The following is a 7552-nucleotide window of genomic DNA, read 5'->3' on the forward strand; positions in this document are numbered from 1 at the left end:
TCTCAATATCTTAGGAAAACCGGATTTTCAACAATTGGCTCAAGTACGCGCCCGTCACCTCGCGAACAAGGCACTCAAATCAACAAATAACAAATCCTAAAGGGAAAGGTCCCCCACACAAGGTTAGACAAGCCACTTACCTCGAACCGGCTCAATATCACTAGAAACCGCGCCTTTGCCACGAGTATCCGACTCCAAATGGCCCAAATCTATTCAATTAAATTACATATCGTAAATAATATTGCAAACAACTGATTCCACTATTAAAGTTAAAGCTAGGGCGCGAAAATAGATAAAATGACCAAAATGCCCCTCAAGACAACGTCTCGGAATCGAATAATTTTTTACATTTTTAGAACCCTCGTACTCTCACGAGTCTAACCATATAAAAATATCCCAAATCGGAGGTCAAATGCCCACTCAAAACTCAATAGTATAGCCAATGAAGTTTTACCCCCAATTATCCAATTTTTGGTCCAAAATTCGAATTCCAATGATGTATTTAGCTATATAATGATGAAATATAATGAAAAGGGATCAAGGAAACGTTACCCAATGATTTTCTCTTCAAAACCCACTCAAAATCGCCTTAAACCGAGCTCTCAATTGATTTTGCAACTTATGAACTCAAACCCTCGACATCTCTATTTCTGTCCAGGGGTTTCCGCTTCTGCGGACAAGGGACCGCTTCTGCGGACCACGAGCCGCTTCTGCGATTCTTCATTAAAGTCAAGATTTCCGCTTCTGCGGCCCTTCACTGCACCTGCGGTTGCCGCTTATGTGGATTCATTACCGCTTCTGCGGTTTCAAACAAAATTCCAAGGACCGCATCTGCGACTACTATCTCGCAGGTGCGTAACCGCTTCTGCGGTCAAACTTTCGCACCTGCGGAAACTGAAGAAGCACTCGAATTTCGCTCCTGCGGCGGTCTAGCCGCTTCTGCGGCTCCGCTTCTGCGCTTCCCAAGCCGCAAAAGCGGAAATACCAGATGACAGAACCTTCAGCAATTCATTCAACTTCAAAATTTTCCGTCAACCACCCGAAATCATCCCGAGGCCCCCGGGACCTCAACCAAAAGCACCAATACCACCTAATACCTTATTCAAACTTGTACCAATCCTTAAAACACCTAAAATAATACCGGAAACCCGATTAAATCAAAGATTCAAGCCTAAGAACTTCAAGTTTCTTCCTAATACGCTTTCGATCAAAAACCTTACCATAACACGTCCGAATGACCTGAAATTTTGCACACACATCCCAAATGACATGACGGAGCTACTACAACTTTTGGAATTCCAATCCGACCCTCGGATAAAAAACTCACTATCGAACCGGAAACTTCAAAAATTCAAACTTCGGCATTTCAAGCCTAAATGAGCTACGAGCTCCCAAAATACATTCCGAACACGCTCCCAACCCCGAAATCACCTAACGAAGCTAACAGAACCATCAGATTTCCATTCCTAGATCGTCTTCATACTGTTCCAACTACGGACCACTTTTCAACACTTAAGCTCTCATTTAGGGACTAAGTGTCCCAAAACTTTCCAAAACTCAACACCGAACGTCCGGGCAAACCAAAATAGCAGAAATGAACTTAGGGGAAGCAGTTAATGGGGGATCGGGGCGTAAATTCCAAAAACGACCGGCCGGGTCGATACACTCTATTTGTGAAAAAGAGGTGCAAAAGATTATCCATTGATAGAGAATAGCAAATCAAATGCCAGACGCATTTACGGATTTGAAAAGGATAACAAAATCACATATCCCTGCAGAGAATGTTCTAATCCGTATTGATGTCCCTATTGGATAATCTTCTAGTGTCATAGCTAATGAGTCAAAAGCACGCCTAAAACATGGCAGACCATTAGGTTCCAAATATCGAAATCCTATAAAAAGGAAAACAAATGATCAAAATGACACTACGAAAGAATCTCATGAAGAAATCCACGATTTAATAAATTTTGAGATTCATGAGGAATCCACTGAGCCCGAGACTCAAGAAAATAAGGAACTATCAATAAATCCAATCGATATTGAGACAAATTTGAATCGAGTGAATATAGTGGTGGATTATGTCTTTGCATATAATGTTGCATCTAGCATTATGCAAGAAAGTGAGGATCTTGAACCTCAATCTGTTGGAGAATGTCGATAAAGACTTGATTGGCCAAAATGGCAAGAAGCAATCCAATCAGAGTTGAATTCACTTGCAAAACGTAAAGTTTTTGGGCCTATAGTCCAAATACCTAATGGTGTTAAGCCTGTTAGGCTACAAATGGATCTTTGTACGCAAGAGGAATGAGAAAAATGAGGTACAAAGATATAAGGCACGCCTTGTTGCACAAGGATTTTCACAAAGGCCTGGTGTCGATTATGAAGAGACATATTCACCCGTTATGGATGCTATAACGTTCCGTTATCTCATTAGTTTTGCTGTCCATGAAAATCTTGACATGCATTTAATGGATGTGGTTACCGTCTACCTTTATGGCTCACTTGATAATGAGATATACATGAATATTTTCGAGAGATTCAAAATGCCTAACGCAAATAATTCAAAGTCCCGGGAAATATTTTCAATCAAATTGCAAAGATCTTTGTATGGTCTAAAGCAATTAGAACGAATGTGGTATAATCGTCTTAGTGAGTATTTATTGAAGGAGGGCTATATAAATGATGCCATTTGTCCATGTGTTTTTATAAAGAAAACAACATCGGAATTTATTGTACTTGCCGTATATGTTGATGACATAAACCTTATTGGAACTCCTATAGAACTCCAAAAGGCAATTGATTATTTATAGAAGGAATTCGAGATGAAAGATCTCGGAAAGACAAAGTTATGTCTTGGTTTGCAAATTGAACATTTGGCAAACGAAATTTTTATTCATCAATCCGCCTACATAGAAAAGGTATTGAAACGGTTTTACATGGATGGAGCACATCCATTAAGTACTCCGATGGTTGTTCGATCACTTGATGTGAATAAGGATCCATTCCGACCTCAAGAAAAGAATGAAGAGCTACTTTGTCCTGAAGTACCATATCTTAGTGCAATTGGTGCACTAATGTATCTTGCCAATACTACAAGGCCTGACATAACCTTTTCAGTTAATGTCTTAGCAAGATATAGCTGTGCTCTTACAAGGAGACATTGGAATGGAATCAAACACATACTGCGGTATCTAAAAGGAACTACCGATATGGGCTTATTTTATGGCAATAATTGCAGTCCTGATCTTGTTGGTTATGCCGATGCTGGGTATTTATCCGATCCACACAAGGCTTGATCTCAAACAGGCTATGTGTTTACATGTGGAGGTACTGCCATATCTTGGCGATCGACTAAGCAATCAATTCTGGCTACTTCATCTAATCATGCTGAGATAATTGCTATTCATGAAGCAAGTCGAGAATGTGTGTGGTTGAGGTCTATAATACATCTTATTCGAGACAAATGTGGTTTGAAGTGTGACAAACTACCCACAATTTTGTATGAAGACTAGGGGTGGGCATAAAATCCGAAAAACCGAATTTCGAACCGGACCGAATTATTTTCGGTATTTTGGTTTCGGTTTTTTCGGTATTTCGGTCTAATTCGGTACTAAATTTTCGGTATTTCGGTATTTCGGTTCGGTACTCGGTTTCAGAAATCTGAAATTTCGGTATTTCGATTATACCGAAATACCGAACTTTAAATAGGCCAGTCCACAGTCCACTACCCTACCCATCCCCAGCCCAACGCCCAAGCCCACCCACCCTTCTTTATTTTATTTCTAGCCCAGCCCAGCCCCAAGCCCACCCATCTTCTTTAAGTCTGACTTAGAGTTAGAAGAAACAAATTAACAAACCAGAACCCTTGCCCAGTTGCCCTAACTTTGTAGCAAGTATAGTGAGAGAAAGTGGACGATATCGCCCAAGCTCAGCAGTCAGCAGCTCCGACTACGATTTGGCGTCGGCGATTGGGATTTTGGGGGATTTCCGACTTCGCACCCCTAGCTCCGACTCCTCACTCCCCAGTCTTCAATTTTCAAAGGTATGTTTCTACTTTCTAGCGACTTCTACTTTCTAGCGATACCAAATTAGGACTGTGAAATCATTTGTGTTGAGAATGTTTGTAAATGATTTAGGATTATCGAAGCCACAGAAGCAGTACTACTTACCTTAGATTCATTTTGATCCTAAACTCAGTTTAAATCTGTCCGAAATTCTGTCTCTGTTTAACATTTGAAATTATGAGAACATTAAAGCAAGAACTTGGTATCGACTGATGTTTGCCTTATCCCCTGTTGACCTGTTGTTGTGTACCAAGCTGTGTCAAAAAATACACACTTTACCTAGCAGCAGTCCCCTTGTTCCACTTTAAACACCCCAAAGACAGAGAAAAAAAGTCTGTGTGTGTATTACTGACTTAAGGATCCATTTAAGTCCCTTGCATGCTAATTCTGCTGTACTTAGCTAATCTTTTCCAACCAGTTTCTTTTAGTCGGGGGTCCAAAAATCATCAATGTGGAAAGTTAATCATGATGCAGTTTAATGAAACAGCTGAATTGCAAAGAAGACTGATTAGTAAAACAGTTGAAGATTATATTATAAATACAAATGCTAAAAATGGTCATAGTAAAACATTTCAAGGTTATAATGTATATGTCGAAGTGATCAAATTCTGTGTTAACAGAATACCCGTGGTCTCAAGGATGTTAATAGAACAGAAAGAAGGAAAATGAGGCTTTGATTTATCTGACTATCAACTCTTCTCGCTTGGTTATTAGCATTGTCTTGGCAAAAAAACTGCACTAAAGAAAACTTATTCTGCTTTTTTGTTTTCATTCTCTTGGTTCATAAAACAAGGTTGTCGAATCTGGAAGAAATGTGAATGTTTGGCTTTCTTGTTAAGTCTGCTACCCTATGATTGTACCCCATGATTGTTAATTTGTGTTTATATTTGTTTAATTTTGTATAGATGGCAGATACAAGTAGAGTAAGTGATGCTGGTTCAAGTGAAAGTTTACCTATTACGGTAGATAGTAACACCAACACCATTGATACCCAAGATTCTAGAAAAAGGAAAGCCATGCAACCTAGGTCTGACGTTTGGAACCATTTTGATAAATTTGAGGTTAATGGGGTTGGGAAAGCACGATGTCGATATTGTAAACAAGCCTATGCGGCTAATTCATCTAGGAATGGAACAACAGGATTGAAGAATCATTTGCTTAGATGCAAAGAATACCCACTTAACATTGATAAAGATAATAGTCAAACAAAGATAAATTTTCAATCTTGCCAAAATGACGAAGGATCAATTTGGAAATTTGAACAAGAAGTTGTTAGGAGGGCCTTAATTGAGATGATAGTTATTGATGAACTACCATTTAGCTTTGTAGAAAATGAAGGCTTTATGAAGTTTATGAGAAAAACTCAACCATTATTTCGTCTTCCTTCTCGTAGAACAATAACAAGGGATTGTTATGAAGTTTACAGTGAAATGAAGCAAAATCTAAGAAAGTCTTTTAGAGAAGCACAACCAAAAATTTGCCTCACAACAGACACATGGACTTCACTATAAAGAATAAATTATATGTGTTTGACAGCCCACTTCATTGATAAGGATTGGAAGTTGCATAAAAGAATACTAGATTTTTGCCCTATTACTAGTCATAAGGGTGAAGAGATGGCTAAAGTTATTAGGGATTGTTTGCTTGAATGGAAATTAGACNAACAAAAGGACGACAATGGGGGTGGGGGTGCTAAATCGGAGTTGGATAAATACATTAGTGAAGAACAAGAACCTTTTAGTGAAGACTTTGATATCTTGAGTTAGTGGAAAACACATGCTCCTAGATTTCCTATTCTTTCGGAGTTGGCTCGTGATGTGTTGGCCATTCCAATTTCTAGTGTGGCATCGGAATGCGCATTTAGCACCGGTAGCCGTATTCTTGATTCATTTAGGAGTTCATTGACTCCTAAATGTGTGGAAGCTCTTATTTGTGTTCAAGATTGGCTTAGAGAAGAGAACAATCCTATTAGTGTTGAAGAAGACTTGAAGTATCTTGAGGAACTCGAGCTCGGTAAGCTTTAATATTTTGCGTGTATTTTAGTTCAAAATAATATATCATGCTTTTTCATTTGTATGACATATTTGGTCGAATTATCTATAGATATGGAAAATAATGGAAGCACAACTAGCATTGTTTGATGTATAGTTGCAACTTGCATCTTGAGAGGTAAGTTTAATACTCATTTTGTTTGGTGATATACTTAATACTTTTGTAGTTTTGTTTTTTTTTTATCATCAAAATATTATATTCTAACTTATGATTTATATTTTTTTAGGTTCAAGCATTGTGGTCAAGTCTATAATGTGTAGTTGCAACAGTGTTGACTGTTTGCATCTGGTGATTCGCAATGACTGTTGTGTTGACTGTTGTTGCTGCAACAGTGTTGCTGTTGCATCTGTTAAGTTTATTATGTATTGTTTAGTTTACATCTGTTAAGTTTAGACTGTTGCTGCTGCAACAGTAAACAGTGTTGACTGTTTGCATCTGTTAAGTATGTAATGTATTGTTTCAACTTTCAATTTCAAACTTAACTTGAGTTTAGTATGTAGTGTTTCAATTTCAAAGTTTAGACTGCTGCTGCATCTGTTAAGTATGTATTGTTTCAATTTCAAAGTTAAGTAAGTATGTACAAACATTGTTGACTGTTTTTTATTGTTTCTGACTTATAGATTTTAGATGCTATAAATCTATAGCATCTGGTGTTTAGTATGTATTGTTTCTGACTTTCTGTGTGGCGTTAGATTTGTATTTGTGTATGGATAGAAAATTATGCATGTGCTGAAACTTCAAACGTTGCTGGTTTCAATTTCAAACGTTGCTGGCTTGCTGCAACAATTATGCATCTGGACAGTGCACTGTTAGGACTTAGGCGTTAGCTAAATTTTAGCGATTATTAAACCGAAACCGTACCGAACCAAAATAAGAAAAACCGAACCGTACCGAAATATTTTGGTATGGTATTTGGTATACACAATTGATAAACCGAATACCGAATTACCGAACCGAAATTATTAAATACCGAACCGAAGTACCGAATGCCCACCCCTACCATGACCCCTTGGGCGCGCCCCGTGGCGTCCTAGCGAACCTCCCAATGCCTAGCGCCACGGACGGCCCCGTGGTCTTGGCCGCGCCAAGTGACAAGCGCGCAGGTGCCTCTGTCGCCCCACCGATATCCCTCGCGAGCGCCAAGCCGCAGGCAGAAGCCAACAGCGCCGCGCGCGCAGACCGTGATGCCAAAGACACTGCTGCTGACAACGGACCTGCTGCTGCCTTATAGAAAACTAAGTCATTTTCATTGTAAATATAGAGTAGTTTATTTCATGCACTTCCATTATGTTTCTCTAGCTTAATTAGGTCTACTCCTGTAACTTTGGATTATTTTTTTTAAGTACTATTAGGGGGGATCAAGCAATCAAAACTTTCTAGCAAGCAAGCAATTCTCTGTACTGGTGTCTCTCCCCCTCGACACCGCGTTGCTTTTC

At 39.0% G+C, this 7552-nt stretch overlaps 1 long non-coding RNA gene across 1 annotated transcript; it reads left to right on the forward strand.

Annotated features, from left to right (window-relative positions):
• The first annotated feature begins 5949 nt into the window (after positions 1–5949).
• On the forward strand, positions 5950–6417 carry LOC109215048. Its single transcript, XR_002066295.1, has 3 exons — positions 5950–6077; positions 6168–6233; positions 6343–6417. It is a non-coding gene; the product is annotated as an uncharacterized LOC109215048 (long non-coding RNA).
• The last annotated feature ends 1135 nt before the right edge of the window (positions 6418–7552 follow it).

This window comes from Nicotiana attenuata, unplaced genomic scaffold, assembly GCF_001879085.1.
Source record: "Nicotiana attenuata strain UT unplaced genomic scaffold, NIATTr2, whole genome shotgun sequence".
NCBI lineage: Eukaryota > Viridiplantae > Streptophyta > Magnoliopsida > Solanales > Solanaceae > Nicotiana > Nicotiana attenuata.